This window comes from Aegilops tauschii, chromosome 3 (genome assembly GCF_002575655.3).
Source record: "Aegilops tauschii subsp. strangulata cultivar AL8/78 chromosome 3, Aet v6.0, whole genome shotgun sequence".
Taxonomy (NCBI): Eukaryota; Viridiplantae; Streptophyta; class Magnoliopsida; order Poales; family Poaceae; genus Aegilops; species Aegilops tauschii.
The window spans coordinates 541,014,177-541,027,501 of NC_053037.3; positions in this window are offsets into that span (position 1 = coordinate 541,014,177).

Consider the following 13,325-nt stretch of genomic DNA (forward strand, 5'->3'; position numbering starts at 1 on the left):
GACATGGTGGTGGTGATGGTGGCGCCTATTGCCTAAGATATTTCATCTAATTTGGCTCCTATTGCCTAAGATAATTGATTAAAAAACAAGTGGAAAATTTAACAAAATTGGCACCTACATTTTGCCAAAAAATAACTTATTACAGAAAAACAAAAGCATCTAGCAATCCATCTACAGAAAAAATAACAATAAAATGGTGCATACTAAATCAACTAAATCAACTAGCCTACTAAATCAACTAGCATACTACCTCAACTAAATCAAAATGTTCTAAATCAACTAAATCAACTAGCCTACTAAATCAACTAAATCAAAATGTTGCATATGAACTAGCCTACTAAATTAAAATGTAGCAGGGAGGAGGGGTTGTGGATGGAGGAGGGAGGAGGGAGAAGGAGGGGCGATTCGAGGAGGGAGAAGAGAGTAGGACGGAGGAGGAAAGCGGAGCAAGGAGGGGCCAGCCGGCGGCGAGTGGAGGGAGGACGGAGGAGGAAGGCGGAGCCAGGAGGGCGGCGCCAGCGGCGAGTGGAGGGAGGACGGAGGAGGAGGGCGGTACCGAGTCCAGCGAGGAGGAGGAGGTGGCAGCAGCACAGAGGGAGGAGGGGCGACGGGGAGGACTGGCGCGGGGGGGTTGAGGGGGAGATTGAGTGAGTGTGAGTGTGAGTGGATCGGATAGAGGAGAGTGGGGGTGGGAGATGGAATGGCTTAGCAGTAGCGCGCTATAGAGAAAGACACTACTGCTAAACGACCTAGCAGTAGCGCCTTTAACGAAGAACGCGCTACTGCTATGTGTCAGCATGTAAAAATAGACATAAAAAATACATTGGTCAGCAATGATCTTTTTGTGTACAATCTGATTTGTCAATATGAGTCCTCGCCGGTTTAGTAACTGGGGAAGACTCATATTGCGGCCACAAATTTTACACATAGAGTTCAGTGAAGACCAAGTGCTTGTGATAGTTTGAGAAGTAACATATTTAAGGTGGTAGAAACCCTCTTCGCGAAGCGAGGTGGGACTAATTTTTTTAGTAAAATTAGCAGTAGCGGGTATTATAGGAATGCGCTAGTTGTATGATCTATAGCAGTAGCGCTCTTCGCGCTAACGCGCTGCTGCTAAAACGCTTCGCGGCGGGGTCGGGGGAATTATAGCAGTAGCGCGGCTTTGAGGGGCCCGACTACTGCTAATTCTATTTCAGCAGCGTGTTTTGCTGGAGCGCGTTGCTGCTATGTAGCAGCAGCGCCTTATTTTAAAACATGCTGCTGGTAAGATTCTGTGTATAGGCTTTTCCCTAGTAGTGCCATTTTGAACTACTTCAAAAACTTTTCAAGGTATGTACTCATTGAAGAAAATTATCAAGCGTCTTGATCTATCTCTATAGATCTTGATGCTCAATATGTAAGCAACTTCACCGAGGTCTTTCTTTGAAAAACTCCTTTCAAACACTCCTTTATGCTTTCCAGAAAATTCTACATCATTTCCGATCGACAATATGTCATTCACATATACTTATCTGAAAGGCTGTAATGCTCCCACTCACTTTCTTGTAAATACAGGCTTTACCGCAAGTCTGTATAAACCTATATGCTTTGATCAACTCATCAAAGCGTATATTCCAACTCCGAGATGCTTGCACTAGTCCATAGATGGATCGCTGGAGCTTTGCACACTTTGTTAGCACCTTTAGGATCGACAAAACCTTCTGGTTGCATCATATACAACTCTTCTTTAAGAAATCCATTAAGGAATGCAGGTTTGACATCCATTTGCCAAATTTCATAAAATGCGGCAATTGCTAACATGATTCGGACAGACTTTTAAGCATCGATACAAGTGAGAAAATCTCATCGTAGTCAACACCTTGATCTTGTTGAAAACCTTTTTTTGACAATTTCGAGCTTTGTAGATAGTAACACTACTATCAGCGTCCGTCTTCCTCTTGAAGATCCATTTATTCTCTATGGCTTGCCGATCATCGGGCAAGTCCACCAAAGTCCACACTTTGTTCTTATAGATGGATCCCATCTCAGATTTCATGGCCTCAAACCATTTTGCGGAATCTGGGCTCATCATCGCTTCCTCGTAGTTCGTAGGTTTGTCATGGTCAAGTAACATGACCTCCAGAACAGGATTACCGTACCACTCTGGTGTGGATCTTACTCTGGTTTACCTATGAGGTTCGGTAGTAACTTGATCTGAAGCTTCATGATCATCATCATTAACTTCCTCACTAATTGGTGTACGAATCACTGTAACTGATTTCTATGATCAACTAATTTCCAATAAGGGAGCAGGTACAATTACCTCATCAAGTTCTACTTTCCTCCCACTCACTTCTTTCGAGAGAAACTCCTTCTCTAGAAAGTATCCATTTTTAGCAACGAATATCTTCCTTCGGATCTGTGATAGAAGGTGTACCTAACAGTTTCTTTTGGGTATCCTATGAAGACGCACTTCTACGATTTGGGTTTGAGCTTATCAGGCTGAAACTTTTTCACATAAGCATCGCAACCCCAAACTTTAAAAAAGGACAGCTTAGGTTTCTTGCCAAACCACTGTTCATATGGTGTGGTCTCAACGGATTTAGAGGGCCCTTTTAATGTGAATGCAGTTGGCTCTAATGCATAACCCCAAAACGATAGTGGTAAATCGGTAAGAGACATCACAGATCGCACCATATCTAATAAAGTACGGTTATGACGTTCGGACACACCATTACGCTATGGTGTTCCAGGTGGCGTGAGTTGCGAAATTATTCCACATTGTTTCAAATGAAGACCAAACTCGTAAATCAAATATTTGTCTCCGTGATCAGATCGTAGAAACTTTATTTTCTTGTTACGATGATTTTCGACTTCACTCTGAATTTCTTTGAACTTTTCAAATGTTTCAGACTTATGTTTCATCAAGTAGATATACCCATATCTGCTCAAATCATCTGTGAAGGTCAAAAAATAACGATACCCGTCGTGAGCCTCAACACTCATCGGACCGCATACATCAGTATGTATTATTTCCAATAAGTCAGTTGCTCGCTCCATTGTTCCGGAGAACGGAGTCTTAGTCACCTTGCCCATGAGGCATGGTTCGCAAGCATCAAGTGATTCATAATCAAGTGATTCCAAAAGCCCATCAACATGGAGTTTGTTCATGCGCTTTACACCAATATGACCTAAACGACAGTGCCACAAATAAGTTGCACTATCATTATTAACTTTGCATCTTTTGACTTCAATATTATGAATATGTGTATCACTACGATTGAGATTCAATAAACCATTTATATTAAGTGTATGACCATAGAAGGTTTTATTCATGTAAACAGAACAACAATTATTGTTTGACTTAAATGAATAAACGTATTGAAATAAACATGATCCAATCATATTCATGCTCAACGCAAACACCAAATAATATTTATTTTAGGTTGAACACTAATCCCGAAGGTAAAGGGGGTGTGCGATGGTGATATTATCAAACTTGGAATCACTTCCAACACACATCATCACCTCGCCCTTAACTAGTCTCTGTTTATTTTGCAACTCCCGTTCCGAGTTACTACTCTTAGCAACTGAACCAGTATCAAATACGGAGGGGTTGCTATAAACACTAGTAAAATACACATCAATAACATGTATATCCAATATACCTTTGTTCACTTTGCCATCCTTCTTATCCGCCAAGTATCTTGATACGTCCATTTTGCATCATGCTTTTATATCGTTATTTATTGCATTATGGGCTGTTATCACACATTATGTCACAATACCTATGCCTATTCTCTCTTATTTTACAAGGTTTACATGAAGAGGGAGAACGCCGGCAGCTGGAATTCTGGGCTGGAAAAGGAGCAAATATTAGAGACCTATTCTGCACAACTCCAAAAGTCCTGAAGCTCCACGGAAGTTATTTTTGGAAATAATAAAAAATAGTAAGCAAAGAAAATACCAGAGGGGGCCCACACCTTGGCCACGAGGGTCGGGGCGCGCCCTACCCCCCTGGGCGCGCCCCTGCCTCGTGGTCCCCCTGGTGGCCCTCCAGTGCCCATCTTCTGCTATATGAATTCTTTCGTCCGAGAAAAAATCATAAGCAAGCTTTCGGGAAGAAACTCCGCCGCCACGAGGCGGAACTGTGGCGGAACCAATCTAGGGCTCCGGCGGAGCTGTTCTGCCGGGGAAACTTCCCTCCGGGAGGGGGAAATCATCGCCATCGTCATCACCAACGCTCCTCTCATCTGGAGGGGGCCAATATCCATCAACATCTTCACCAGCACCATCTCCTCTCAAACCCTAGTTCATCTCTTGTATCCAATCTTTGTCCCAAAGCCTCAGATTGGTACCTGTGGGTTGCTAGTAGTGTTGATTACTCCTTGTAGTTGATGCTAGTTGGTTTATTTGGTGGAAGATCATATGTTCAGATCCTATATGCATATCAATATCCCTCTGATTATGAACATGAATATGATTTGTGAGTATTTACGTTTGTTCCTGAGGACATGGGAGAAGTCTTGCTATTAGTAGTCATGTGAATTTGGTATTCGTTCGATATTTTGATGAGATGTATGTTGTCTCTCCTCTAGTGGTGTTATGTGAACGTCGACTACATGACACTTCACCATTGTTTGGGCCTAGAGGAAGGCATTGGGAAGTAATAAGTAGATGATGGGTTGCTAGAGTGACAGAAGCTTAAACCCTAGTTTATGCGTTGCTTCGTAAGGGGCTGATTTGGATCCATATGTTTCATGCTATGGTTAGGTTTACCTTAGTACTTCTTTTGTAGTTGCGGATGCTTGCAATAGGAGTTAATCATAAGTGGGATGCTTGTCCAAGTAAGGACAGCACCCAAGCACCGGTCCACCCACATATCAAATTATCAAAGTACCGAACGCGAATCATATGAACGTGATGAAAACTAGCTTGACGATAATTCCCATGTGTCCTCGGGAGCGCTTTTCTCTACATAAGAGTTTGTCCAGGCATGTCCTTTGCTACAAAAAGGATTGGGCCATCTTGCTGCACTTTATTTACACTTGTTATTCGTTACCCGTTACAAATTACCTTATCACAAAACTATCTGTTACAAATAAATTTCAGTGCTTGCAGAGAATACCTTGCTGAAAACCGCTTATCATTTCCTTCTGCTCCTCGTTGGGTTCGACATCTTACTTATCGAAAGGACTATGATAGATCCCCTATACTTGTGGGTCATCCAGACTCTTTTCTGGCGCCGTTGCCAGGGAGTGAAGCGCCTTTGGTTGGTGTAATTTGGCGAGGAAAAAATTATATAGTGTGCTGAAATTTACTGTCACTTGTTATTATGGAATGTAATCCTTTGAGGGGCTTGTTCGGGGTATCTTCAACCCCGACCAGTAGAGAAAAGAGTTGCTCCTCAACCTACTGAACCTACTGAAATTTTTTACTTTGAAATTCCTTTGGGTATGATAGAGAAACTGCTAGCAAATCCTTTTGCAGGAGATGGAACATTGCATCCTGATTTACACTTAATCTATGTGGATGAAGTTTGTGGATTATTTAAGCTTGCAGGTATGCCCGATGATGTTATCAAGAAGAAGGTCTTCCCTTTATCTTTGAAGGGAGATGCATTGACATGGTATAGGCTATGTGATGATATGGGATCATGGAACTACAAACGATTGAAATTGGAATTTCATCAGAAGTTTTATCCTATGCATCTTGTTCATCGTGATCGTAATTATATATAAAATTTTTGGCCTCGCAAAGGAGAAAGCATCGCTCAAGCTTGGGGGAGGCTTAAGTCAATGTTATATTCATGCCCCAATCATGAGCTCTCAAGAGAAATGATTATTCAAAAAATTTATGCTCGGCTTTCTGACAATAATCGCGCCATGCTCGATACTTCTTGTACTGGTTCTTTTATGATGAAGACTATTGAATTCAGATGGGATTTATTGGAAAGAATTAAACACAACTCTGAAGATTGGGATCTCGACAAAGGTAAGGAGTCAGGTATAACACCTAAGTTTGATTGTGTTAAATCTTTTATGGATACCGATGTTTTCCGTAAATTTAGCACTAAATATGGACTTGACTCTGAGATAGTAGCTTCTTTTTGTGAATCTTTTGCTGCTCATGTTGATCTCCCTAAGGAGAAGTGGTTTAAATATCATCCTCCCATAGAAGTAAAAGTAGTTGAACCTATTAAAGTTGAATAAAAAACTATCACTCATAATGATCCTATTGTTCCTACTGCTTATGTTGAGAAACCACCTTTCCCTGTTAGGATAAAGGATCATGCTAAAGCTTCAACTGTGGTTCGTAAAAGCAATATTAGAACCTATACACCTCCTGAGCAAGTTAAGGTTGAACCTAATATTGCTATTGTTAAAGATCTCTTGGCTGATAATATTGATGGGCATGTTATTTACTTTTGTGATGAGACTGCTAGAATTGCTAAACCTGGTGCTAAAGATAAACATTGACCTGTGGTAGGCATGCCTGTTATTTCTGTTAAAATAGGAGATCATTGTTATCATGGCTTGTGTGATATGGGTGCTTGTTGGAGAACGTAGCAGAAATTTAAAATTTCTACGCATCACCAAGAACAATCTATGGAGTCTTCTAGCAACGAGAGGGAAAAGAGTGCATCTACATACCCTTGTAGATCGCGAGCGGAAGCGTTCAAGTGAACGGGGTTGATGGAGTCGTACTCGTCGTGATCCAAATCATCGATGACCGAGCGCCGAACGGACGGCACCTCCGCGTTCAACACACGTACGGTTTGGGGACGTCTCCTCCTTCTTGATCCATGAAGGGGGAGGAGAAGTTGATGGAGATCCAGCAGCACGACGGCGTGGTGGTGGAAGTAGCGGGATCCCGGCAGGGCTTCCCCAAGCGCAAGCGGGGAGGAAGAGGTGTCACGGGAGGGAGGGAGGTGCTAGGGCTTGGGGTGCTGCTCCCATGCGCCTCCCCACTATATATAGGGGTGGAGGGGGCTGGTTTCTTGCCCTCCAAGTCCATTGGGGTGTTGGCAAAGGTGGGGGAAAGAAATCCCATCATTTCCCTTCCCCACCGATTGTTATCCCCCTTTTTTAGGGATCTTGATCTTATCCCTTCGGGATATGATCTTATTCCTTCTAAGGTGGGATCTTGGTGCGCCTTGACCAGGGGTGTGGGGCCTTGCCCCCACTACCCACGTTCATGTGGGTCCCCCCATGCAGGTGGGCCCCACTTCGGAACCTTCTAGAACCTTCCCGGTACAATACCGAAAAATCCCGAACATTTTCCGGTGGCCAAAATAGGACTTCCCATATATAAATCTTTACCTCCGGACCATTTCGGAACTCCTCGTGACGTCCGGGATCTCATCCGGGACTCCGAACAACTTTCGGTTAACCGCATACTAATATCTCTACAACTCTAGCGTCACCGAACCTTAGGTGTGTAGACCCTACGGGTTCGGGAGACATGCAGACATGACCGAGACGACTCTCCGGTCAATAACCAACAGCGGGATCTGGATACCCATGTTGGCTCCCACATGTTCCACGATGATCTCATCGGATGAACCACGATGTCGAGGATTCAATCAATCCCGTATACAATTCCCTTCGTCAATCGGTACGTTACTTGCCCGAGATTCGATCGTCGGTATCCCAATACCTTGTTCAATCTCGTTACCGGCAAGTCACTTTACTCGTACCGTAATGCATGATCCCATGACCAAACACTTGGTCACATTGAGCTCATTATGATGATGCATTACCGAGTGGGCCCAGAGATACCTCTCCGTCATACGGAGTGACAAATCCCAGTCTCGATTCGTGCCAACCCAACAGACACTTTCGGAGATACCTGTAGTGCACCTTTATAGCCACCCAGTTACGTTGTGACGTTTGGTACACCCAAAGCATTCCTACGGTATCCGGGAGTTGCACAATCTCATGGTCTAAGGAAATGATACTTGACATTAGAAAAGCTCTAGCAAACGAACTACATGATCTTGTGCTATGCTTAGGATTGGGTCTTGTCCATCACATCATTCTCCTAATGATGTGATCCCGTTATCAATGACATCCAATGTCCATGGTCAGGAAACCATAACCATCTATTGATCAACGAGCTAGTCAACTAGAGGCTTACTAGGGACATGTTGTGGTCTACGTATTCACACATGTATTACGGTTTCCAGTTAATACAATTATAGCATGAACAATAGACAATTATCATGAACAAGGAAATATAATAATAACCATTTTATTATTGCCTCTAGGGCATATTTCCAACAGAAAGAAGGTAAATAGATGAAGTATTCTTTAAACAGTGACCTATCCTGAAACACAACTTGCCTGTTGAAATCCTAGGGGATCCTCCTCCACCCAAGGGTGATCCCGTGTTTGAGCTTAAACCATTGCCTGATACTCTTAAATATGCTTATCTTGATGAAAAGAAGATATATCCTGTTATTATTAGTGCTAACCTTTCAGAGCATGAAGAAGATAAATTATTGAAAACTCTGAAGAAGCACCGTGTTGCTATTGGATATACTCTTGATGATCTTAAGGGCATTTGTCCCACTCTATGTCAACACAAAATAAATTTGGAGAAAGACGCCAAACCAGTTGTTGATCACCAACGACGGCTGAATCCTAAGATGAAAGAAGTGGTAAGGAAGGAAATATTAAAGCTCCTTGAAGCAGGTATAATTTATTCCGTTGCTCATAGTCAGTGGGTAAGTCCTGTCCATTGTGTCCCTAATAAGGGAGGTATTACCGTCGTTCCTAATGATAAAGATGAATTGATTCCGCAAAGAATTATTACAGGTTATAGGATGGTAATTGATTTCCGCAAATTAAATAAAGCCACTAAAAAAGATCATTACCCCTTGCCATTCATTGATCAAATGCTAGAAAGATTATCCAAACACACACATTTTTGCTTTCTAGATGGTTACTCTGGTTTTTCTCAAATACCTGTGTTAGTTGATGATCAAGCAAAGACCACTTTTACTTGCCCTTTCGGTACTTTTGCTTATAGACGTATGCCTTTTGGTTTATGTAATGCACCTGCTACCTTTTAAAGATGCATGATGGCTATATTCTCTGATTTTTGTGAAAACATTTGTGAGGTTTTCATGGACGATTTCTCCGTTTATGGATCCTCTTTTGATGATTGCTTGAGCAACCTTAATCGAGTTTTGCAGAGATGTGAAGAAACTAACCTTGTCTTGAATTAGGAGAAGTGCCACTTTATGGTTAATGAAGGTATTGTCTTGGGGCATAAAATTTCTGAAAGAGGTATTGAAGTTGATAAAGCTAAAGTTGATGCTATTGGAAAGATGCCATGTCCCAAGGACATCAAAGGTATAAGAAGTTTTCTTAGTCATGCCGGTTTTTAGAGGAGGTTCATTAAGGACTTCTCAAAAATTTCTCGGCCTCTGACTAATCTACTGCAAAAAGATATACCATTTGTCTTTGATGATGATTGTGTAGAAGCATTTGAAATACTTAAGAAAGCATTAATTTCTGCACCTATTGTTCAGCCACCTGATTGGAATTTACCCTTTGAAATCATGTGTGATGCTAGTGATTATGTTGTAGGTGCTATTCTAGGGCAATGAGTTGATAAGAAATTAAATGTCATTCAATACGCTAGTAAAACTCTAGACAATGCTCAGAGAAATTATGCCACTACTGAAAAAGAATTTTTAGCAGTTGTTGCTTGTGATAAGTTCAGACCTTATATTGTTGATTCTAAAGTAACTATTCACACTGATCATGCTGCTATTAAATACGTTAGGGAAAAGAAAGATGCTAAACCTAGACTTATTAGATAGGTTCTCCTACTACAAGAATTTGATTTGCATATTATTGATAGAAAGGGAGCTGAGAACCCCGTTGCAGACAACTTGTCTAGGTTAGAGAATGTTCTTGATGACCCACTACCCATTGATGATAGCTTTCCTGATGAACAATTAGCTGTCATAAATGCTTCTCGTACTACTTCATGGTATGCTGATTATGCTAATTACATAGTTGCTAAATTTATACCACCTAGTTTCACATACCAACAAAAGAAAAAGTTTTTCTATGACTGAAGACATTACTTCTGGGACCCACACCTTTATAAAGAAGGAGTAGATGGTGTTATTAGACGTTGTATACCTGAGCATGAACAGGAACAGATTCTACGCAAGTGTCATTCCGAAGCTTATGGAGGACACCACGCTGGAGATAGAACTGCGCATAAGGTATTGCAATCCGGTTTTTATTGGCCTACTCTCTTCAAGGATGCCCGTAAGTTTGTCTTATCTTGTGATGAATGTCAAAGAATTGGTAATATTAGTAGACGTCAAGAAATGCCTATGAATTATTCACTTGTTATTGAGCCATTTGATGTTCGGGGCTTTGATTACATGGGACCTTTTCCTTCCTCTAATGGGTATACACATATTTTAGTTGCTGTTGATTACATTACTAAGTGGGTAGAAGCTATTCCAACTAGTAGTGCTGATCATAACACTTCTATTAAGATGCTTAAAGAAATTATTTTTCCGAGGCTTGGAGTCCCTAGATATTTAATGACTGATGGTGTTTCACATTTTATTCATGGTGCTTTTCGTAAAATGCTTGCCAAGTATGATGTTAATCATAGAATTGCATCTCCTTATCACCCACAGTCCAGTGGTCAAGTAGAATTGAGGAATAGAGAGCTCAAATTAATTTTGCAAAAGACTATTAATAGATCTAGAAAGAATTGGTCCAAGAAACTTGATGATGCATTGTGGGCCTATAGAACTGCATATAAAAATCCTATGGGTATGTCTCTGTATAAAATGGTTTATGGAAAAGCATGTCACTTACCTCTCGAACTAGAACATAAGGCATATTGGGCTATCAAAGAGCTCAATTATGATTTCAAACTTGCCGGTGAAAAGAGGCTATTTGACATTAGCTCACTTGATGAGTGGAGAACCCAAGCCTATGAGAATGCCAAACTGTTTAAAGAAAAAGTTAAAAGATGGCATGACAAAAGGATACAAAAGTGTGAGTTTAATATAGGTGATTATGTGTTGCTATTCAACTCTCGTTTAAGATTTTTTGTAGGAAAACTTCTCTCTAAATGGGAAGGTCCTTACGTTATCGAGGAGGTCTATCGTTCCGGTGCCATAAAGATCAACAACTTCGAAGGCACAAATCCGAAGGTGGTGAACGGTCAAAGAATCAAACATTATATCTCAGGTAATCCTATAAATGTTGAAACTAATGTTATTGAAACCATAACCCCGGAGGAATACATAAGGGACACTTTCCAGAACGTTTCAGACTCCGAAAAGGAATAGGTACGTGGTACGGTAAGTAAACCGAATCCAAAACAGTTCTAATGGTAATTTTTCTCCGTTTTGGAATATTTAAGAAAATAGGAAAATAAGAAGCAGTCCGGGAAGGACACGAGGCTTCCACAAGGGTGGGAGGCGCGCCCTACCCCCTGGGCGCGCCCACTACCTCGTGGGCACCTCGTGTGCTCTCCGGAATCCGTTTTCTTGCACGATACTTCTTTCGGTCAGTAAAAATTCATTATATAATCTCTCGAAGGTTTTGACCACCGTATCACGCAAATATCCTTTGTCTTTGTTTCGTGCTGTCTCTACCGTAGATTAGAGCAAGATGTCATCTCAGGATTCCGATGGAGAGAGCTATATCTCACACCTCATTGCTGACCCAAAGACCTATGGGGATCTATCTCCTTGTGGTCGAACTACGGATGAGGAGGAGGATGCTCATTTGATGAGGATCAATGATTCAAGTTCGGAGGAGGAGGATGTCCCTCTACCTCAACCTGGGGATATGCACGTGAAGTTCAAGAAATCTAGTCTCCCTAAGAGAGCTAAACTATCTAACAACCGATCTATTCCTTCTTGTTTTCGGCAGAAAAGCAAAGGAGATTTATGTGACAAACTTTTGAAGCTGGAATCGGAGAACGATGATCTACAGGAGGAAATTGCCCTTCTCAATTACAATATGAAAAAGTTGAAGGCACAATTATCATCATCACCACCATCTTCCTCACCTCCGAAGAAGGAGATATAATCACATGGGTATGGGCACTCCCCTTGGCAACTGCCAAGCTTAGGGGAGGTGCCCCGGTATCGTATCACCATCACACTCCTATCTTTACCGTTTTTCTTAGTTCGATCCTTTTAGTAATATCTTGATCTAGTAGAATAAAGTTTTTGGTATGATTTAGCTTTGAGTTTTGAGTTTTGCTTTATGATCCCTCTATGTAATCGAGTCCGTGAGTTATATAATAAAGATTAGTGTTGAGTCAAGGGCTTGATTATTTTGCCATGATCTTGAGGGAATAAAAGAAAAGAGAAAGAATAAAAAGAAACAAAGAGATCATATTGATCTTATGGAGAGTAATGACTTCACATATAAAGAGTTTGATGATTAAAAATTGTTGAGAGTTGACAAACATAGCTTTGGTCATCGTTGCAATTAATAGGAAGTAATAAAGAAAGAGAGGTTTCACATATAAATATACTATCTTGGACATCTTTTATGATTGTGAGCACTCATTAAAATATGACACGCTAAAGGGTTGATGTTGGACAAGGAAGACAACGTAATGGGTTATGTTTTCTTATATCTAAAATAAAGTATATTATAACGGACCATCCAACATGTTGAGCTTGCCTTTCTCCCTCATGCTAGCCAAATTCTTTGCACCAAGTAGAGATACTACTTGTGCTTCCAAATTCCCTTAAACCATGTTTTGCCATGAGAGTCCACCATATCTACCTATGGATTGAGTAAGATCCTTCAAGTAAGTTGTCATCGGTGCAAGCAATAAAAATTGCTCTCTAAATATGTATGATTTATTAGTGTGGAGAAAATAAGCTTTATACGATCTTGTGATGCGGAAGAAATAAAAGCGACGGACTGCATAATAAAGGTCCATATCACAAGTGGCAATATAAAGTGACATTCTTTTGCATTAATATTTCGTGCATCCAACCATGAAAGCGCATGACAACCTCTGCTTCCCTCTGTGAAGGTCCTATCTTTTACTTTTATCTCTTACCCTTATGCAAGAGTCATGGTGATCTTCACCTTTCCTTTTTACATTTTATCCTTTGGCAAGCACCTTGTGTTGGAAAGATCCTGATATATATATATATATATATATATATATATATATATATATATATATATATATATATATATATATATCCAATTGGATGTAAGTTAGCATTAACTATTATTGTTGACATTACCCTTGAGGTAAAAGGTTGGGAGGCGAAACTATAAGCCCCTATCATTCTCCGTGTCCGATTAAAACTCCATAAC